The sequence below is a fragment of the Hippopotamus amphibius genome, chromosome 9 (assembly GCF_030028045.1).
Source record: "Hippopotamus amphibius kiboko isolate mHipAmp2 chromosome 9, mHipAmp2.hap2, whole genome shotgun sequence".
In the NCBI taxonomy this organism is placed as follows: Eukaryota; Metazoa; Chordata; class Mammalia; order Artiodactyla; family Hippopotamidae; genus Hippopotamus; species Hippopotamus amphibius.
Genome location: NC_080194.1, coordinates 106083974 through 106107684, shown reverse-complemented (window position 1 = coordinate 106107684; position 23711 = coordinate 106083974). Strand labels below are relative to the sequence as shown.

At 42.2% G+C, this 23711-nt stretch overlaps 1 long non-coding RNA gene across 1 annotated transcript; it reads left to right on the top strand.

Annotated features, from left to right (window-relative positions):
- Positions 1 to 39: 39 nt before the first annotated feature.
- LOC130829481 (uncharacterized) lies at positions 40 to 22903 on the top strand. Its single transcript, XR_009047537.1, has 3 exons — positions 40 to 177; positions 17757 to 18434; positions 21441 to 22903. It is a non-coding gene; the product is annotated as an uncharacterized LOC130829481 (long non-coding RNA).
- The last annotated feature ends 808 nt before the right edge of the window (positions 22904 to 23711 follow it).

Here is a 23711-nt window from a genome sequence, read left to right as displayed (position 1 = left end):
CACCGCGCGCCGACTACGTCACTGCGCACGCGACTCGGACGCGCGACCGCGAGGGAAAACGCCGCTGCCCGGCAAGGCGCTAGACCCGACCCGTTTCACAAAACACCGCCTCGCGAAACGCTGAGTTGTGATTCTTGAGGCTTCCCGCGTATCCACCCGCACAGCACCCATCCAAAGGTGAGCCTGTTGGAAGAATCGCGTTAAAAATAAAAGCTCCGGAAAGCGACTGCTCACGTAATGCTTATTTTCTAGGGGGCTAACCACCCTAGAAGAGATTGTTATCAGGCACTTTTCACAACTGCTACCTGAGGTTGCGGAGTTTTTTCAGTTACTCTATTTTCTGCCAAAGTATAAACTACTAAAGGGAGCTGACTTCAACAGGAACAAAAAAAGGCAAGACCAACCCAAACTAACCACCCTCGTTAAATGTGGATCTAGTACTAATAAATTCCTGATCGGTCTAATTGTCAAATAACTGCAGATCAGACCTGAAGCTGTAATATAGGTTTGCATTTCTGCAGTACACATTGATAAAGGCGTGCAGTTATCTACCAAATTTCACATCATGCTCCAAAATCGGGTAGATTTTTAGGATTTGTGATCAATTTACCTGTGTTAGGTTTGCTGACGTGAGAAAGTAGATTAGTGTTTGTCTAGGGCTGGGGAGTGTGTTGGGGGACGGGGGGTAGACAGTGACTGCTAAAGGGTAGAGTTTCCTTTTGCAGGGGACAAAAATGTTTAATAATTAGATTATGGTGATTGTTGCACAACCCTGTGAATTGTATGGTATTTGAATTATATCTTAATAAAACTGTTTAAAACCAACTTGGTGGTCTGCCAATTCAGGCTTTGGGCTAGCTCAGCTTCCTCGGCCATTCATTCATTGATTTCTTCATTCTGTTACTGATACGCATTAAAGAGATTAATGGGGGAAAACACAGGGTCTCTGATCTCTAGAAGCGCTCAGTTTAGTAGGGAAGAAAGATGTGTAAATAGACAGTTACAATTCATTGTGGTAACTGTGATGACAGAGGCACAAAAAGGGAAGGAATGATAAAGGGAAAGATGGGCTGGGAGGTGCTACTTGAGCTGAGAGAACTGGCTTAAAGCAGGTTCAAGGCAGATGAAGAAGCATTTTACAGAAGCACAGAGATAGAAAGGAGTATGATACAAGAGTCTGCAAATAGTTCAGTATGACTGGAGATTAGGATGTTTGGGGGAATAGGGAGGTTGGAAAGATAGGAAAGGCTCAGTAAAGATGCCTCTGGAGCAACTTGGAGAGATGAGAAGAGCAAGCAGTTCTTCTCTTTCTCAGCCCATGGCCAGGGCAATTCTGCTTCTATCTGTTTAATATACAGTGATTCCATATAAAACTTCATTCGAAAAGGAAAGGGTGTGGGCTGTGTTACTTAAGAAAAAATCTCGGGAATTCCCTGGTGGTCCAGTGGTTAGGATTTGGCACTTTCACTGCTGTGGGCCAGGTTCAATCCCTGATCCAGGAATTAAGATCCCCGCAAGTCACACAGTGCAGCCAAAAAAAAGAAAAAAGAAAAAAAATCTCAACAGTACTGGTATCAGTAGAATAGTGTGACAGAAGCCAAGCTGCAGTGGGTTAAACAGTGAATAGAAGATGAGGAAATGGAGGCAGCAGCTGCAGACTTCCCATTCAAGCAACTTCAATAATAAGGGAGGAAGAAAGATAGTATCTAGCTCAGCAAGGGTCCTTTAAATGATCATATATTACTGGTATTCAAGAGAGGAGTGAGATGCAAAAGTCATCAGTGTACAGATGCCACAAGACTAAATAAGATTTCTTGGGAACTAATATAGATAAAGAGGTCCAAGGCCTGAGCCATGGGGCACCCCAGTGTTTAGAGGTCAAAGAAATGGACACACAAAAAGCACAAATCATTTAGTAAAATATAGATGAATATGACTACATTAAAATTTAACACTTCTGTATGGGAAAAAGACCACACAGACTGCTAAAACGCAAGCCAAAACTGGGAAAACACGGTTCTAACTCATCTAACCAAAAAAGGATTAGTAACTAGAATTTATTAGGAACTCCTAAGAATCAGTAACAAAAAACTGACCCAATTGTTAAGAAGGACAGTAATATCAAATGCAATTTATTGAATAGGAAATCCAAATAGCCAATAATAAATACATACATATGTACATGTATAGTATGTGTGTATACATATATATATGCATACACATATTTTTAACCTCACCAGTAATCTAGGAAAGGTTTATTGATATAACAAGATAACATTTTGCATTCATTTGCACAAGCAGAAAAGGTAATAGCTCAACAAGATCAAGTTCTGGCAAGGATGTGGAACAAACGGAATTCATGTGCTGTATATAGATATGTAAAACAATATAATTTGGAGACAAGTTTGACAATATCACATAAAGTTGGAGAAATAATGTATCTCATAACCCTGCAATTCCATTTCTGGGTACAAAGACAGTGATTGCAGCATCATTTGCATAACTGACAATTTGAATACATCTAAATGCCTAATGTCTACCAACACAAGAATGGATGAATAGTGGTATAATTCATATAATAAAATACTGTAAAAGCAGCTGAAAATTAACCTATCCAGCCATGATTAAGTGATATCAGACTAGTCCTCCTACCATAAACAACTATACAAATGGACAAAAATCTATGAGGCAACTACTATCAAGATTGTTTCTGGATGAGATTAACACTTGAATTGGTAGACTAAGTAAAGAAGATTGCTCTTTCCACAGTGGGTGGGCCTCAACCAATCCACTGAAGGCCTGAATAGAACAAAAGGGATGAGTAGGAATTCTCTCTCTCTGCTGTCTTTGAGCTAGGACATCGGTCTTTTCCTGCTTTCAGACTTGGACTTGGACTAGAACTCAAACTATCGGCTCTTCTGCTTCTTGGACTGGAACTACACCATCAGCTCTCCTGGGTCTCCAGCTTGCTGACTACAAATCTTGGGACTTTTCAACTTTCATAACTACAGAAACCAATCCCTCACTTATCATCATCATCAATAAATATGAGTGTGTATCTCTATCCTACTGGCTCTGTTTTTCTGGAGAACCCTAAATAATACAGCCAGGCTATATATGCAGAGTGACACACCTGAGGTTTACCAGAAAGCAGGTACATGGGGCTTTCTGGTATATGGGGCTAAGATTAGAACAGAGGTACCAGAGTTAGAGCAGTCCTTGGATGTGAGCACTGCCAAGGGAGTTGTGGCCCTCCCAAAGTGCAGGGATCTTATAAATGTATCTTTAACACCCTTGGCATCCAGTTGAAACAGTAGAAAGGTTACAATTTGGGGTACAGACAATAGTCTAGACCTACTCTAGGTCTGTCCTAGTAAAGTTTAAGTCAACCGTGACAAGATCCATAGGAAAAGAGTTTGAAGATTGAGTCTCACCAAGTTAGTAGGCATGGGAAACACTTTAGGCTCGCCACTGATCTGTGAAAACAAAATAAAACGAAGCCTGAACAAGTGTAAGATCATTGGCTAGTAATTACATTGCCTGCTAAAACAAGAATCTATATACTTCATGGAGAAAGAACAGACTCGAGTATTGTTCACAATGCACAATATTTGATAACAAGTCACTCAGACATGCAAAGAAACAAGAAAACTTGATCCATAATCAATAAAAAAAAAGCAGTATATAGAAATGAACCCAAGATGATCTAAACGTTAGATTTAGCCAACCAAGATTTTAAGGGAAATATTATAAATATGTCCAAAGAATTAAAGGAAGACGTCTTAATGAGCAAACAGATAAAGAATCTACAAAGAAATAAATTCTAAGGAAGAAACAAACAAATGATAAAACAAAAAATAATTGAAAAAGTTCATTGGATAGGCTTAACAGATCAGAAACAACAAAAGTCAGTGAACTTAAAGACAAGTCAGTAGAAATTGTCTCATAATGAACAGACCCTCTGGGGCCTCTGAAGCAATATCAAGTAGTCTATCATATGTGTAGCTGGACTCTCAAAAGAAAATGTGAGGTTGGGGCAGAATTTTAAAATAACATTCAAATTTCCCAAATGTGAAAAATAACAACTTAAAGATCCATAAAGCTGAACAAACTACATACAAATAAAAGAGTAACTGATGCTTCCCATCAGATACAAGGTAGGCTAGAAGACAAATGGTTTCTTTTAAATGCTGGGGCGGGGGAACCTTGTCATTCCAGAATTCTATGTTCAGCACAAAAATCCTTCAAAAATGAGGGTGAAATAAAGATACTTCCTTACAAATAAAAATATAAGAAATATTAAAGGTTGCCCTTTAGACCAAAGGGAACTGAGACCAGATAGAAATCTGTAACTACAGGAAGGAATAAAGACCATCATGGTAAGAAATGAGTAAATATGAAAAACTATGTTTTCTCATGATTTAATTTAAGAATTGATTGTTTCAAATAAAAGTAATAGACATGTTGTGAGATTAGTACAACAAATCTAGGAGATGTAATAACCATCACCAAAAGCTGGATTGTGGAGAGAATAAATGGACTTAAACTACTGTAAGGTTGTTACATTTATGATATGGGAAGCAGAAAGTGGGACACTTCCAGTGTCAGGTATGAGGTGAGAAGGAATGTGGTAAAATAGAAAAGTGAAAAGTAAAGATGTTCAATAGTATTCTATTCTCACTAAACATGAAAGGATTGATATAGGGACTTCCCTGGTGGTGAAGTGGTTAAGAATCCGCCTGCCAATGCAGGGGACACAGGTTCTGTCCCTGGTCTAGGAAGATTCCACGTGCCTTGGAACAACTAAGCCCATGTGCCACAACTACTGAGCCTGTGTGCTGCAACTACTGAAGCCTGCGTGCCTAGAGTCTGTGCTCCACAATGAAGAGAAGCCACCGCATTGAGAAGCTTGCACACCACAATGAAGAGCAGTCCCTGCTGGCCACAACTAGAGAAAGCCCGCACACAGCAATGAAGACCCAACGCATCCAAAAAAAAAAAAAAAAAGATTGATATCAAAGTATGTTCTCTGATCATAACAGAATTACACTAGAAATCATTAACAGAAACCTAAAAGCGGAATCTCCAAACACTTGATAATTAAACAACACAATTCTAAATAATCTATGCCTCAAAGAACAAGTCTCAAGGAACATTAGAAAATATTTTGAACTGAAATAAAATATAATGTATCAAAATCTGTGGAAAGAGACTTCTACTTCTGACCATGATGGAATAGGGAACACAGATTTACCCTATAACCTAAAACAACAACAAAAACTAGACAAAGTTCATGCAACAATGGTTTTTAGGACACTACACATTGGACAGAGATCACCAAGAGCTGAGAAACAAATGAAGTGAGCCCTACAATCATCACAGCTTACTGTCTGGAGTTTCTGGGCAGTAGCACTTTACGAAAGCAGTAAAGTTTAAAAGACAGAATACCAGAGAGGAGAGAACTGCATAATAAGATTCCAGAGATCTACAGAGGTTTCTCCTTGAGTATTCAGCACAGTACTCATTAGTACATGTTTATGAGGAAACTATCCAAAGCCACAGAAAAAGCCACCCAAAAGCATTACAAGAAACAGGATCTGGCACTAACAAAGGGCCAGGAAAAGTGTCTGTTCCCCCTGGCCAGACTGGGAAAACTCATAATTCACAGGACATTGGGTAGAGTACTTAGGCAGGCATTTCCTCAGTAAGAGGAAATAACCAGCCTTAGATTGAGCACTGCTCTGGACCTGCCTGGATCAAAAAGCAAAGCCTGAAAGGATCAAACTTTTTCCAAGGATCTTAATTCATCCCAAAACAAAGTTCAAGAAAACATACAGGAATAAAAAATGACCAGAACTCCACAAGGTAAACTTCACAATGTCTGACATCCAAACAAAGATTAACAGGCATACAAACAAGCAAGAAAACATGACCCATCAGGAGGAGAATAATCAAAACACCCAGAACTGACACAGATGTTAAAATTCACAGAGAATGATGTTAAAAGTTATTTTAACTGTATTCCATGCGTTCAAAAAGTTAAGTAGCGATATGGAAAAATGTAAGAAGAAATAATGCCCCAAAACTTTCCAAACATAATGAAAAATATAAACATACAATTCTGAAGCTCAATTCCAAGTACAAGAAATATAAAGAAAACTATAACAAGCCATGTCAAAGCCAAATTGTCAAAACCAGCAATACAGGTAAAATTCTAAAGAAAAAAGAATGTTACTTACAGAGGGACAAAGATAAAGCTGATACCAAATTTCTTGTTGGAAACAATGCAAGTGAGAAGACAGTAGAGTAACAACTTTAAAATACTGAAAGAAAAAAACCTGTAAATCTAGAATTATATCCCAGCAAAAAATATATTTTAATAAGGTGTCTTCAGACATACAAAAGCTAAAAGAATTCATCACCACCAGACTAACTACAAGAAATATTAAAGAATGTCCTTCAGGCAGAAGGAAAATGATCCCATATGGAAATCTCAATCTACACGAAGGAATGAAGAGCACTGGAAATGGTAACTACATAGGTAAATATTTATGACTTTTTCTATTATTAAATATTTTAAAAACATAATTGAGTGACATAAGCAAAATAGCACAGTAGGCAGCTTCAAACTCCCACCTGCCAATAGAAACATCAAAAAACAAAGCAGTAACTGTTAGCACCAACTTTATCAGAGCTCTGGAAAACAATCAAAAGTTTACAAAAACCAAACAAATGCTAAATCAAGAAAATAGCAATTAAAAAGTGATGGAAAGCTCTGTGGCATTTTTACTTGCTTTTCTCCCACCCACTCCCAGGCTTGGTAGCAATCTTGAAGACAGAAACCTGCATTCCCAGTGCAGGAACCTGATCCCTGGTTCCATAGGGAGCAAAACATACCATATTTACAAATTATCATTGTATTTCTGCTCTAACCTGTATGGGAGCTACCTGAAGGAACAATGCAGGCACTCTTCTCTGTTTTGCTGAATGAATTCAGGCCAGAAAAGCAGTGGGCATTACTTGAAAATATCTTAAGGTAGGCAAGCCACAGATGCCTGGGGCAAAAGATTACAGTTGAGGCACACAACGGACTGCTGCTATGGACTGAATTGTGTTCCCCCCAAATGTAAATATTGAATCCCAATCCCCAAAGTAATTGTATCTGGAGACAGGGCCTTTACAGATGTAATTAAGGTTAAATGAGGTCATATGAATAGGGCCCTAACCCAATATGACTAGCGACCTTATAAGAAGAGGTAGAGACACCATGGATGCGTGTGTATGGAGAAAAGGCCATGTGAGTATACAGCAAGGTGGTCATCTGTAAACCAGGAAGAGAGGACTCATGAGAAACCAGCTCTACCAACACTTTGATCTTGGATTTCCATCATCCAGAACTGTGAGAAAATAAATTTGCTGTATAAGCCACTCAGTCTGTGGTATTTTGTTATGGCAACCCCCAACAGACAATGCAGACTGCCTAAAGCCTGGAAGGAAAAGCTGTGGAGAGTTTCTTTGGGTAATCAGGGCATTTATAATCATCTATGTATAAGAGAGAATTTAGAAGGCCCCGTGAATGCCCAGGGCAAGATGCATGCTCAGAAAATACCTGAAAAAAACAGAAACAGACTCACAGATATAGAGAACAAACTAGTGGTTACCAGTGGGGAGAGGGAGGAGATTCCTGGGGAGGGATGGATCAACCTGGTAAGCACAGAACCACAGGCCAGAAGCAATCCTGGGAGCAGAAACACGTGCCTGCTGTCTACCATATTAAGAGAAGAAACACATACCTTCTAGTCATTAGTTCACTATTTATTGTGCACCCACTACCTACTTTGCACTACACAGGGTACAGTAGTGAGGACTACAGACATAATGCCAGCCCTCAAGGAGGATGCTGTTTAACAGGGAAGTCAGACATTAAACAAATAGTTAGAAAAGCACTGAAGTACCAAAGCAGTAAAGACTGTTTCAGATACTAATAACATAAGAAACCAATAAAGAATGCAGTAGCATAAAACAATCATTTTATTATCCTCAGAGATTCTTTGATTCTGATGGACTGGCTTGTTCTGCTCTGCAATATCTGAGAACTCACTAGGGAGACTCAAAGGCTAGAAGTGATTGATGGTAGGGGGTTGGAATCACTTAGAGGCCTCTTCACTCACATAGCTAATGGCTATCAGCTGGGACGTCTGCTGAATGAGGGGCCGGAACACGTACACATTTCTTCTCCATGCTGTCTCTCCACGTGGGTTAGTTTGGGCTTCCTCAGAGTACAGCAGCTTAGTTCTAAGAGCCAGCATTCCCAGAGAGAGGAAGAGTGGAAGTGCACAGCATTTTGATGACCTAGCTTGGGAAGTACCACAGAGTCACTTCTGTCCTCATTTACTTGGTCAAGGCAATCAAAAAGATCTGCATAGGCTCAAGGGGGAAGAGATGTATCTGCCACCACTCGATGGAAGAAGCTTTAAGGTTGTTTTGTAAGATGAGCACGTGTGATGGGAAATATTACTTTGGCCATCTTCAGAAAATTCAGTCTGCCACAGGCTGTCATGATTGCACAGGATGGTGGTATTTCTTAGCCTATGGGGTCAGTCAGCAAAGGCCTCTGTGAGGAAGTCTTGTCTTTGGTTGAGGGGGTGAAGTGCTAAGAGGAGCCCTGGAAAGAGCTTTAGGTAGAAGAAGCAACAGGTGTAAAGGCTGCAGTCCAAAGAGAGGCTGGTGTGTTTGAATGCTGCATTTTGGGGTGATGAGAGCACGGAAGGCAAGGGAAAAGTGCTGCAGGGGAGGATATGGAGGGGAGATACAATATGCCCTGGCTCATGCCCTCCATGCTGGGCCCCTGAGAAGAGGAGCAGCCAGCAGTCAGCAGTGTCTCAGGAAAAGAGAGACTGGAGAGGATAGAGCTGGCAATGGCTGTTCCCAAACTGGTGAAAGTGGGGAAAAGCTGCATGGCTTAGCAGCTATCCTACCCCAGCGGCCCCATCATGGAAAATAAAAATCAGCCCAAGCCTCATCCAGATAAAGTAAAGAAAGTCTGGAGAAATAGCTATGCCCAAGGAAGCTGTGGATAAAAAGAGACTGCACAGGGTGGGTCAACAACACGCTGGAGGTGGGGAGATTCAGCAAGTCTACACTCTGCTGCCCTGTACTGTTTCCCCTCAACCTCAATTCAGATCAATGACTGAATGTTTTTTTTCTCTCATTTTATACTTTGGATTGAATGTGTTTCCAGTGGCTGGTCTTGGCTCAAAAGTCAGATACAAGAGGTTTGTAAAGAATGAATACTGTGTGGGGCTTCCCTGGTGGTGCAGTGGTTAAGAATCCGCCTGCCAATGCAGGGGACACAGGTTCAAGCCCTGGTCCAGGAAGATCCCACATGCCGCAGAGCAACTAAGCCCATGCGCCACAACTACTGAGCCTGGACTCTAGGGCCCACGTGCCACAACTACTGAAGCCCACGCACCTAGAGCCCGTGCTCCACAACAAGAGAAGCCACTGCAATGAGAAGCCAACGCACTACAACTAAGAGTAGCCCCCACTCTCCGCAACTAGACAAAACCCGAGCGCAGCAATGAAGACCCTATGCAGCCAAAAATAAAATAAATAAATAATAAAATAAATCTTTAAAAAAAAGAATGAATACTATGTATCACTGTGCAGGTATTAATACATTATATCAGAGAAGATTATAAATACCTGTATGCAAATGGCAAGAGAAAAAGCTAGACGTATATGAAATAGATAACCAACAAGGACCTACTGTATAGCACAGGGAACTATCTGAAATAGGATCTGAAAAAATATTATATGTATATAACCGAATCACTTTGCTGTACACCTGAAACTAACACAACATTGTAAATCAACTATACTTCAGCTGGAAAAAAAAAAGCTAGAAAGTTAAGTAGGGACTAGATCATGAAGGATCTTGAAAATCAGGTTAGAGTCTGGCTTGTGTGCTTCTCTAAACATACAATTTCAATCCAACTGCAGACATATGACAGATTATGTGGGTTCCAAACTACCTGCCACACTGATTCAAGCTTTGGAAATTTTCCTCCTTCTGCTTCTGCGTGAAATGCCTTTACTCACCCAGGGAAAAGCTACTTACCTTCTAAGATCCAGCCTAAGTGTTACCACCTCTGTGAATCCTTCCAGCCCCAAACACATGGTCACTCCCTCCCTTATTTACTTAATGATGCTCATTCACATATATATTACTTCCCACTCTAGTCTCCGCGCTCTTTGAAGACAGGGATTGTGTCTTATTTGTTCATTTTTTGATACTTGACATGTATCAATAGCATTCAATAATGTTTGCATGAGTGAATTTCATCTTCAAACTGAAGGTGGGAGACGACAGTTTGGGTTTCTTAAAGCTGAGGCTATGCCAAAGTTGAGGGTATAACAACCACTACTGTGATGCAAGGATTGCTTATTCTGTGCTCGCTGCTGCTCTAAGGGTCTGACAAGTATTAGTTGCAACAGTCCTATTGCAAGTTCAGTGAGGGTTGAAAGGCTGTGGCTGGCCACCTGGAGAAGAGGGTCCAAATGGACAGATGAGATGAGGAAGAAGATCTGGAGAGGTCTCATGAGCCAGAGTACAAAGGCAAAGCGGCTGAAGAGTAGAGTTCTTTAGGAAGATGGTCTGGGTTGTATACTGGAGTTAGGTTTTTATTGACTGCTGCAGTATGGGACCATGAGACATAATACACAAAACAGGTAGGGATTTTTCATCACACAGGAACAAATGTACTGTTACTAAAATGAGAAGTTACTCTCTAAAATTTATCAAGAAAACAATTTTAAATTGCTTATGTTGTGCACATTCCATCATTTTCCTCTTGCTAATTACAACCAAAATTCCTGTTCAAAATACATGATACAACCATCAAAAAGTCTCTTGAAAGGTGGAGAAAAGAAGGCAAACTGGCTGAGGACTCAAGGGACGACTCAGTGGTGAGTTCCCTGGGTGGTCTGTTTGTTTCTTTTGCCTCCTATATATTTTGGCTTGGGTGTTAGAGCAGTCTACAACTAGAAAATGCCAACAAGCCCCTCCCAAAACAAAACAAAAATAAAAACCAAGCCCTAGGAAAAGCCCATGCTCTCCAGCAAATGACAGGAGGGCAGCTCTGCAGGATGGTACCCTTTTGATTACAGTTCCCCTACTCCAGGCAAACACCACAAAAAAAAACCCCATACCTTTCTCCCTCCCCACCAGGTACTGCAGAGACTGTGGGACAAAGCCCTGTTGACCGTGCCCACCTTGTATCAACAAAGCAGAGGTGGCATCTATCCCCTCCCCACCAGGTACTAGAATTTGGGAGAAGGAGCCTTGTTGACTATCCACAACCTGCACTAATTAAATAATAGTAAAAGGTGGCACCTCATCCTCTTTCAAACAGAAGGTGGGGAGCTAGAAAAATGGATTCTTTAAATATGTATGAAGTACCGGTCATGCCTTCCCAAGTAGTGCATGTGTGAAACCAACCAGTATCAACACAGCAAAAGCTCTGGGAATTGAACTACAATGTGGAATACTCTGAGGTTTCAAATTGGCCTCTGGGTAGCACACAAGTGGGACAGGAAAGAACAGCTCTGCAAAGGCTGTGAAAACGAAGTTGATCTTCAAATCAGAGCCCAGAAATTGAACCAGAATGTGCACTCTGAATATAAACATATTGATATTGACTTCCTGCTAAAATAGGAGATTTACATAAAAACTAGAGCCTCATAACATAATATTCAAAATGTCCATGATTAGGAATTCCCTAGTGGTCCAGTGGTTAGGACTCCGTGCTCTTACTGACAAGGGCCTGATTCAATCCCTGGTTGGGAACTAAAATCCCACAAGCCATGTGGTGCAGCCAAAAAAAAAAAAAGTCCATGATAAAATAAAAAATTACTCCTCATACTAAGCACGAAGAAAAACAACTCAAATGAGAAAAGACAATGAACAGATGCCAAATGCAAGTTGCCAAAGATATTGGAATTATTAAACAAGGATTTTAGAGCAGCTGTCATAAAAATATTCCAAGAAATAATTATGAACACTCTTGAAACATATTGAAAAATAGAAAGTCTCAAAGAAAAATATCTAAAGACCCAGATGGAAATTTCAGAACTAAAAATTACAATAAGTAAAAAATTCACTGGATGGATTCAATAGCAAAATGGAGATTTAACAGAGTAAAGAATCAGTGAACCTAAAGATGTATCAGTAGAAACGATCCAATCTGAACAAAAGAGACAAAACAGAAAAAAAAAATGAATAAGTACCTATAAGACAATAACAAAAGATCTAATACTTATGTTACTTGAGTCCCAGGAGAGGAAAAAGAGTGCAGTGCACAAAAAATATTTGAAGAGGGACTTCCCTGGTGGTGCAGTTGTTAACAATCTGCCTGCCAATGAAGATGACATGGGTTCGAGCCCTGGTCCAGGAAGATCCCACATGCCACAGAGCAGCTAAGCCCGTGCACCACAACTACTGAGCCCGAGTGCTGCAACTACTGAAGCCTGTGTGCCTAGAACCTGTGCTCTGCAACAAGAGAAGCCACCACAATGAGAAGCCCGAGCACCACAACGAAGAGTAGCCCCCGCTCACCACAGCTAGAGAAAGCCCGTGTGCAGCAACAAAGACGCAACGAAGACCCAACACAGCCAAAAATAAAATTAATTAATTAAAAAAAGTATTTGAAGAAATAATGGCAGAAAACTTCCCCAATTTAGCAAAAGACATAAATCTATGAATTCAAAAATCTGAGCAAACCCTAAAAGAATAAACTCAAATAAATCAGCACCCAGATACATCATAATCAAATGTCTGGAAGTTAAAAATTAAAAAAATCATGAAAGCAGTTGCAGAGAAACAAAGTATTACCTACAGAGAAAAAACAATTTGAAAAACTACAGATTTCTCATCGGAAACCATGGAGGAGAGAAGGCAGTGGCAAAACATTTCTAAAGTGCTGAAAGAAAAGAATGACAACCCATAATTCCATATCCAGTGAAAGAGTCTTTCAGGAATGAAGGTGAAATAAAGACATGAAGAGATGAAGGAAATGAAGTCATTTGCCACTATCAGACCTGCTCTAAAAGAAGTGATAAGGAAAAGTTCTCTAAATGAAAAAAGCAGAAGCTTGAAACATCCGGAATGAAGAAAAAGCAATTTTTAGGGTAAATTATCTATGCATATACAAGCTCTTGAATTTTTAAAGTTATGTTTAAAGGATGAAAGCAAAATTATAACATTGTCTCATGTGGTTCTCAATGTGTATAGAGATAAAATTTAAGACAACAATGTCATAAAGAAAAGCAAAGGGACCTAAAGGTGGTAAAGTTTCTACATTCCACAGGAACTGGTGAAAGGTTGATACGAGTAACCTATCATAAGTATGTATAATATAATCTCAACAGCAACCACTGAAAACCTATACAAAGAGAGCTATACTTAAAAAAACTAGAGCTATATTACAATGACATACTAAAAAATGTTCAAGTATTCCATAAGAAGGCAAGAAAAGGGAAAAGAGGGCACACAAAAAAGAGGGAATACATAGAAAATAATCAAAATGACAGACTAAATCCTAACCAATCAAAAATTATATTAAATGTAAATGATCTAAACACCAATTAAGAAAACTATCAGAATATATTTTTTGAAAAATATGACTAAGAATGATACCACACAAAATGGCAGACTAGGAACTAGTGGTCTGTCCCTTTACCAAAGCAATCATTGAGCTACAAAGAATGATTTAAATCAATTATTTGAACATGACCAGAAACTTTTAACAATCAGAGGAGTCCTTATAACAATGAAGGGAAAGGTTGCTGATCTTTCACAAGTGAGCAGCATGTGCAAACCAGTCAACATCCCTCACTCCTCAGACATGCTCCAGCTGTGTGGAAGCAGCCTGCCTTCCTGAGGAAGCTGGCTCATGCCAGAGTAGACGGTGGAAACACTATCCTCCAAAAGTTTGAGATTACACAGTTTGATCAGTCTGATGGATCCCTGAGGATCAGCACAGATGATCCTTAGATTTAACCCTACTGGCAGCCTTGGCTTTCCTGGGGCGGAATCTATTAGATTTAGAGACAGAATACTCTTCCCCTATCTCCCTGTTTAGAGTCAAACATTTAAGGAAATCTATGTCAGATCACTGACTGACTGCAGAGAAAATGGAACAAAAACTTCAGTGGTCACAGATAAACAAGGAATATATACTTTGTAAAAATAGTTTGTAAAACTGACAGCTCCAGCCCTCAACAAGCAAAAACTAGCAATCGCTGATGAGTAAGAATCACATTTTGAGAGTTACCACATTATAACACTTAGAATGTACAGTTCTCAACAAAAAATTTTAAAACAAAAAAGCAGGAAAGTATGTACCATTCACAAGAAAAAAACAATCTGACAGAAACCATCCCTAAGGAAACCCAATGGATTAAACAAAACTTTAAATCAACCATCTTTTACCTAAGTTTTGTTTTTTGTTTTTTGTTTTTTTAGTTTTCATTTTTAAAGAGTAGTAGCATTTATTTATTTCCCCAATCAGGGATGGAACCCATGCCCCCTGCAATAGAAGCGTGAGTCTTAACCACCAGACCGCCAGGTAAGTTCCTAAATCAACCATCTTACACACGCTCAATGAGCTCAGGAAACCATGGACAGAGAACTAAAAGAAATCAGGAAAATGATGGATGAACAAAATGAGAATATCAACAGAATTATAGAAAGAAAGCAACTAGAAATTCTGGACTGAAAAGTACATTGACTGAAATGAAAAATTCACTAGAGGGGTTTAACAGCTGATTTGAGAAGTGAAAGAAAAAACCAACTTGAAGACAGGTCCTTTGAAATTATCCAGCCTGAGGAGCAGAAAGAAAACTAAATGAAGAAACCAAACAGAGCCCGGGGAGAGGGGGGCCCTGTGGGAGAGCAGTAAGAATGCAAAGAACAGAACGATGGAGACAGCTGTATAGGACCTGGCACCTCACAGAACGACGGGGCCACGAGGGCGATTAAGTCAAATCTGACCGTTTCATGCGTTAGCGACTGTGGCGAGTTTAGTGAACACACTGTGCGGTGGGACAACGGCAGAGAAAGCGAACACTATAACTTCAGATTTAGAAAGAGGCTGAGGTATGAAAAAAGGCACACAAAGCTGCCCTACAAACAGATAACATGCAGTCCTAAAACTTAAAAGTCCTGTTAGCTGAGAGCATTTAAAGAACCGTCTAAACCACCCTGGTAACTGAGGAGACGGTGTAGCAGGCCAGCATCTGTTAAAAGAGGGCCAGGAACAGAACCCTAAACAGAAACATGCCGCTGAGCCGAGGAGCAGAAATCAGGGAAGGAGCATCAGACACAGAAGACTGTCTTCCAGAAGCAGCACCGCGGTACCCATGAGGGCAGGGGCACAGGAACAAGTGACGAAGACCAAGAACGAGCGGCTGGAGAGATCACCAAGCAACAAACGCTATACACGTAGCCCGCGCCGCACTGCGTCATAACCTCGATGTGCACCCGCCGCCCCGCCCCGCGTCCACCACAGCAGCGGAGTCCGGAGCCGCCGGTGACCAGCTCAGAGGGGAGCCTGGGAGATGCCCGGGACCTAGGCGCCCTGAGGGTGTGGAAGGCGCTTACCCAACTGTGCACCTCCAGGTGATGGCCGGGCCACGGCCCCCGCAACAGGCCAGCCCAGGCGGCTGCGGCCTGCAGGCCCCAACGTGCTCCAGTCCGGGCCGGGAGGACCTGTCCCCGGTCTCCCTGACTAGCCCGCCCGGAGGAGGCAGACACCGCGTGGCCCCAACATGTTCTGCGCGCATCTCGCGTCACCGCGGGCGACTCCCGCGAAAGGGGCAAGAGCGAGCCCATTGCTAGGCAACGGGGCAGGCCTCGCTCTGCAGGCCATGGGCCCCCAGAGCCTTAGGTGGTAAGGGGAAGAGCGCGCGATGAGTCTTGCTCCGTCACCACCTTGCAGGTGGGGGGAATCCAATTTAGTGACTCCAGTAACCCTACAGTAGTGAGTTCCTGCAAGGCTGTGGCTCTTTGAGAGCCCTAAACCCCTGTCTGCTCTGCCCCTTGCAAGTGCAGGATTTTTCTGGGACAACCCGCCTCCCAGGAACAGAGCACCACAGCTGGAGATTCCCGATGGTTGGTTGGTTGGTTGGTTGGACTCTGTTTTGTTCTAAGTTACTCGGATCGTTATAAAGTCTGCATTTAGAACCGGCACTTATTTAAACGATTGCTAAGAGGATTTCCTTCATCACAATAATTCTGTTACAAGATCTGGCCCACACTGAACAGCTAACACCTGTTCTACCTAGTCTGACCGTTAAAGAAAGCCCTTTTGGTGGGTTTCAAGCTCTGAAATTCCTCTCTCCTACCAGCAACTCTGATTCTGTCACCTCTCTTACACCTTCACTTTATTGAGGGTAGTTCTACTTCAAATACACTTTTCATCCTGAATCCAGCCTGTAGGGCCCTCTTGGTCTAACCAGCAGCTCTCTGGGCTTCTGTCCTTCCCCAAGTAGCTTGGATATTATGACCATTTCAACTCTCACCTCAGTGATTTTTCACTTTACCCTTTTGCCTGTCTCCATTCCTTGCTCAACCAGGCCATGTGTTTCCTCCAGTCAGGCTGCAGAGATTCCAGACATGGCTGGCAAAAAGCAAAGAACGTTGCTCTCACTCCTCCACAGATGCTGTTTTTTCAAAGCTTTGTGCTCCTTCCTACTGCAGACAGGAAGTTCTTTTATCCTTTCTTGTGACCTTGCTGTCATATTAACTACATTTCCCCCAAACTTCCTATAATCTGCCACAAACTCACCTACACGTCTTGTAAGTGATCTCACCTACATCTACTTTGCATCTGTATTTTTTGTATACATCTTTTATTTTATTTTTTTGACATCTTTTATTTTTTTATTGGAATATAATTGCTTTACTCTTGTGTATACATCTTTTAAATAAAAAGGAGGAATATAGAAAAATATGAAAATAACACAGATATAAAATAACCCACCACCCAGAATAAACAAATATTGCATTTTGTCATATCTCTTTCAAACCTTTTTTTCCCTAAATATTTTGAACGGAAAAAAAAGTGTAGAGGAGGCAAAAAAATATCTTTTTCCTCTACCCTTCTAAGTTCTCGCTGGGGTCCTGGTGACATAACAAAACAGTCAACAAGAGAAAAACATGCAAATTTATTTAATGTAAGTTTTATGTGACACGGGAGCTTCATAAGGAAATGAAGACCCAAAGAACAGTTACCCGTGAGTGGTTTTATGCTTGGTTTGATAAAAAGCAGAGTAGCATGCAAAAATGCAATAGGATCAAAAGGGTGTGATCTGAGTGTAATAAACTGGGGAAACAGCAAGGAAGACCTGTTTGTTCAGAATCTTCTCAGTATCCCTGCATCTTGGAGATAAAGATATTTGTATCCTCCCGGTATAGGGAGCATACTTCTCACGTGAGGGTTTTATGATCTGCTTCAGGAGAAGGTCAGAAAGTCCTTCCGGTACATGCTGCTTCTCAGATTCCTTCAACTTAAAATATGCAGTATGCTAGAGAACCATATTTTGGAATAGCATGTTCTGATTTTGTAATCCCCCAAGAAGCTTCACAGCCAGAAACTGGGTTGGTAGGTTGGTGAATTGTCCTGTAACCCACTGAACCAGTCTCTCAGGCCTGGGAATAGGTCAGTCCTATTAAACACTTGTTTACTTCATTTCAGGAGACACACCTAGAGCCCGTGCTCCACAACAAGAGAAACCACCGCACTGAGAAGCCCGTGCACCACAATGTAGAGTAGCCCCCGCTCGCCACAAGTAGAGAAAGCCCATGTGCAGCAGCGAAGACCCAACGCAGCCAATAAATAAATAAATAAATAAATAATCTGTAAAGAAAAAGAAAAATTGTATTAAAAAAGAAAGAAAGAAAGAAAGAGAAAGAAAGGAAGGAAGGAAGGAAGGAAGAAAAAGAAAGAAAGAAAAAGAAAAACAGATCATTGTTTCCCCCAGGGCGCTGGGAACAACTGGTAGGACATTAGCTGCAGATGGGATGCAGCCCACATTTCTGTGCAGTCATATTCTTGGGGACCCTCCCAGTGGTTGGCCTCCTGCAGAGGCAAGAAGTGACAATTTTCACACTTCTCCAGGAGGAAAATCAAGACAAGCCCCCGGGACACAAAACGAGACAAACAGGAGACAGGAGCTGACAAACAGGAGAGCAAGATCAGTAACCACTGGGTCCCCCAAACCAAATTTAACCAGAGTCACAATCCAAAGAATTAATTTTGACAAATTTTTTTCTCCTGCTAATCTGCATTTGAAAAGGAAGGGACAAAGAAATGTTTTTTACCTTCCTCTGTCAGCTGGGCCCTACAGATGGAGATCTGTGAGAAGCGACTTTGGTAATACATTCTTACCTTTCACTGGTTGGGGTCAGTTTTCCCAGGATCCTATCTACAGGCTCCAGAGCCAGTGAGGTGTCCCAGCCATCCTTCCGTGGTTGCCAGAAACTATAAGGGAGGGAAAAGGTCACTTCCCTTTACCCTTCTATGTTCTCAGCTGGGGCCCTTGTAACCAAAGACTGACCAGAGAAAAGCACACAAATGTTTTTGATATAAGTTATACGTGACATGGGAGCCTTCATAAGGGAATGAAGACCTAAAGAGGCAGTCATACCTGAGTGTTTGTGTGCTCAGTTGGAAAAAGAGTGGAGAGTTAGGGAAAATGCGAGAGGACAAAAGGATGTGAGCTGAGCATAGTAAACTGGAGAAACAGCGAGGTCTGCTCAGATTCCTCTCGGCATCCCTCACGTGGAGATAAGGAGGTTCCTTTCCTCCGGGTAGAAGAAGGGCACCTCTCAGATAACCTGCTTCAGAGGAAAGTCAGAAAGTCCCTCCTCTACATGCCATTCTCTATTTCCCTCAGCTGAAACTATTCCATAGGCCAAAGTGCCATATTTGGGGGTAGCATGTCCTGAACCCCATTGAAGAAAACAGCCCAGGTAAAAACAAAATTTCCTTTGTGCCCCACCCCAGTGGCATCCTTTCTCCCATCTTCCCTAGAAGCAACAGCTATCATAAATTTTCTGCTTTTGTACCTACCTAAATATACATGTATCCATAAAAATTTAATATTTTGAGTGTTTAGATATTCCATAATTTCCTTGCTGGTTTATAACGCCTATTGCATGGAGAAAGAAAACAGACTGTGGTTCCCAGGGGCTAGGGAGAGGGGTGAGTAAGGAGTGACTGCTTATCGGGTACCAGGTTTTCACTTGGGGTGACGAAAATGCTTGGCAACTAGATAGAGGTGCTGGTTGCAGGACAATGTGAATGAACTAAAATGTACTAAAGGGTTAATTTTATGTTACATGAATCTCACCTCAATTTGGAAAAAACAATGGGAGGGGGTTGAAAGGTTTTAAAGGGAGGGAGGGAGGGTGACAAGATCAGATATAACTTCCGGGGCTGATGATTACTCCAGCTGCAGAATGAGAACCACGTGGCAGGGAGGGGAGTTTGGGTAGGTGGAAGACTGAGGAGGCTACTGAGGCTAGTAGATGAGAGGTGATAACAGGTGTCATATCCCACCCTGCTTAAGATCCCCAGCAAAATACCCCAAATCCTCCAAGCGGCACTCACGGTCTTCTACAATTTGGCTCTAATTTGGTCACTTTCAGCTGGTAAGTTCTTCTCCCACTGTTAGCTTTGCCTGGAGTATTCTTCCCCTGCCAACTTTTCCTTATTCTTCAGGTTTCAGCGTAAAAGTCGTTTCTACATGGAAGCTTCCCCTGACCTCCTTGAACGACGTACATACCCTTCGGGTCATGCATCACACTTGTTCTGTGTCAGGGGGGTGGTTATGTCCCTGGCACTGTATTCCTTGTGCCTGAAACATGGTAGACATTGAATCAGAATTTGTGGGAGGAATGTATGAATCTGCATCTCAAGGAAGTTGCTTCTACGTTCCTCTGATTTCTGCCATATTTCAATCTCTACCCACTCTGACTTCTTTTGAGCCTTGAAGCTTGCTTCCATCTTTCTCCTTAAAAACTTCCTCTTGATGCCTTACTTCCTAAAAGTTATTGCCTATTTCTCTCTTTGGATACTGCTAGATTTCTTGAAATGGTGTTTCAATCCTTTCCCATGTGTATTTCAGTTTCTAATGTATGTGTCTGTCTTACTCCTATGTTTGGAAGATCCTGAAAGAAGGGACCATCTCTTGTTTATGTATTTTTCCCTCTCCTGTGGTCTCTTATGTACAATAAGAACTCAGCAATGTTCACTGAGTTGACAAGATTCTAGAGGATGTACCTATTTGTCATTTTAGACAATACAGGAATTGAGTTTAGTTTTCAAAATTGATTTCGATATTGATCCCATAGTAAAAAAAATTGTGATTAATTAGAGGAGACATGGAGATGTCAGTAGAGATTTTGAAGGACAGTCCAGGATGCTTCCAAGAACTTTGGTATTTAACTTAGAAACATGCTTTCTCTAGAAATAGTGCTGCTGTGCTATTAGCCAAGTTAGAGTCAGTTTTGGCTCAGAGAGAGAAATTGGTGCATATGAATGAAGAAAAAGTGTCTTGGAGCCAACCCATGAGATGGCCTGATGCAGACTTACCAAATTGTGAGAGGTGACAAAGTAAACGAGGGAAGGTGGAAGATCTCAGGGGGTGACAAGAAAGTGCCGTCCTGCAGAAAGAGTTTTCAGTTGGCTAGTGGGTCTAGTGAACCCAGGAGGTGAGGATGAGAGGACAGTGGCCTGTCCTCCTTCCTAAGACCCATCAATGACTTTGCTACTCTCTATGGAACGAAAGGAAAAGTTTTTAGCCTCAGAGCCAACATTTTCTTTAGCTTGTCCACAACCTACCTTTTTAGCTTTACCTTCTGTTTCTCTGCTCACATAGTCTATACTTTAACCAAACCAGAGTAGAGATCTTCCCTAACCTGCTGCCTTATATTTATACCTTTTGTAGCATTGCCCTCTACTTGGTATATATATCCTTTTCCCTAATTTCCACCTGTTGAAATCAGACCTATCCTTTGGGGATCAGTTACAGTTCAAATGCAGGCTTTCTTGATCTTTCCATTTGGGAATGATCTCGACAGCTCCTATAGCACTTGCTGGTACCATGCATTCAGAATGGCAGCACTTAGTACTATCTCATGTTACCCTGTCTTCCCTTGGTTTTCAAACGCCACATCTACCTGATGGTCCTCCTACCTCTCAAGATGCTCTAAGGTCCTGGGCAAGTTTAGCCTCCTGTGTTTGGCTACTTTAAAGGCTGACATGCTCAAGGCTCCCTTCTGGATCCTCTTCTTTTCTCATGCTCTTTCCCTGGCCATCTCAGCTCTGGTTTGTTACCATCTAATTCCCACCACCTGTGACTTCTCTGTGCTCCAGGGACCCAGCTAACGTCATCACCTGGGTGCTCAAGGCAACTCAACTGAGAACATGACATCTACACCAAGCGTGGCCCTCTGCTAGCATCATCTCCCTCGAGTGGATGGCACCACCAGCTCCACAAGCCAGAAACCTGGAAGCTCCTCTCCGAATCCCTCTTTCTAAACCAAGGCTGGAATATTTTGCCTCTTACACGACTTTCTGGCCTGCCATTTCTCCCCATCTCTATTGCCACTACCCTTGTCTCATCTTCCATCCCCTGTTGCCTGGTTGCTATGACAGCTTCCTCACCGGATTTCCCCACTGACTCTCGCCCCACTGTGATGTTTTCCGTATGGCACGCAACTGGAATGGTTTTTTCAAAATGCCAATCTGATTTTGTCATCCCCTTGCCTAAAGCCCATCAACCGTTTTCCACTGTCTGCACAATCTGCTCCTGCCTCTTTGTCCAGACTCATCTTGTACTGTCTGGGCTCCAGCTCTACTGGTCTTTCAGTCTCTTTAGCGTCCCACCACAGGGCCTTTGCACATGCAGCTCCCTCTACCAGAGTGAGCGGTCCCTCCCTTGTTGCCTAGGTAACACCTCCTCTTCCTCTGTATCTTAGTTCCGCTATCACTTCGTCAAGGAAGCTTTTCTAGAACCTCTACTTACATGCTCTCAGAGCACTCTGTCCTGTTCCTTTACTGCACTTCTTCCAGTTGTAGTTACACACTTGTTATTGTGATTATTTGATTATCCCATTTGTCTCCTTCCATAGCCTGTAAGCTCCAGAAGTGTGGGACCACGTCTATTTTTGTTCTCACCGTGTCCCCAGTGCCTGATAGAGCAGACCCTTGACAACGAATAATGAAAATGTGAATGTAACTTCTGAAGACAGGGAATGGAAATGCTTCATTAAACATTTCAGAGCCTGTGCAACAAACAGATGCATAAAGTATGTGTATAACTAAGAATGTGGTGTTAAAGAGAGTTCATTTATTCACTCCAAAATGTTTAAACATTTGTTGAGTAATGTGTTAGAGGCGGAGAACCACCATGGTGACCAAGATTAAACCTCACCGGCTTTAAATCACGACAGTATGGTAGGATGTTCCAGCTATGTGCCCTCGGCTTTGATTTCATCTAGGCTACCATCCCACTTGCCCATTTCAACTCTTTGTTCATTCTCACTTTGGCAGGGCCACCCCTAGGTCCCAAACAGATTTGGCTCCTGTCTGTATAAATCCTAACTCCCCCTCCTTACTTCTTTATAGCATGTAAGCCATAAAACATTCTGGTGGCCTGATCTCACCATTCCCTGTAAGAAATACTCCACTGGCCAGGGTGACCAGCTACCCAGGCTGCCCTCCTAGAACTGGGGCCTGGCCACAGAACCCTGGGAAGACCCCTAAGGGGTTAAGTACCAGGGCCTCTGGGGCATCTGGTCAAGGTCATGTGCTGGTAGGAGGAGAAGGCACTTCAAAGCCTGGGCCCCTGTTTGCTCCAGGCAGTCCTCTGCCTGGCTCTCTGGACTTCTCAGCTTCACACTCAAGCTCCAGGGGTGATGTGCAAGACAGCTGTGACCAAGAGCTGTGCATTCTGCATTCTATCAGTGGGACTTCAAATGGAGCAGGCTCACCTTTGCATCCTGCTAGAGAGAGCAGACAAACCCAGCTGTAGGCAAGTGCTTCCCATTTTCTGTATTTTTCCAGGTCATCTTCCTCACTTGGCACTCCAAACACTCTTTTCCTTCAGTTTTCCTGATTCTTTGACCTCCTTAGTCACAGACTCTAGTGATGACTTGTTTCATTCTCTCTGTCCCTGATGAGTCATTCGGGCAATTCTCCTGTTTGCAACCCCAGGGCTTCCTCATCTCCCTCCCCCACCTCGTAGATCCCCTTGGTTTAACACACAGGCAGCATTAGGTTACAGAAGATCCTGCCGGGGAAAGTTGCCATGCAGCCGGCCGCATTCTGTCAGCTCCCTCTGCAAATCCTCTGGTAGCTGTGACTGGCTTGCTCTGAATCCCCTTATGACTGGCAGCTTCTGGCTCTGAGCAAAAGTCATCCCATGCAATTTTAAGACAGCAGATTATTTTTACATATTTAGGGTGGAGAAAAGAATATCCACAGCACAAGACCCCAGATTTTAAGCAGAGACCTGGCCGCCCAGATACATTACAGTACTATATTGAACACTTAGCCACTGTCCGCTTGACCATTCCCAAGGGAAAGAGAGTGTACAGAGGATGGGAAAGTGCTAAGGGGTGCAAACTAATGTTTCTTTTCTCT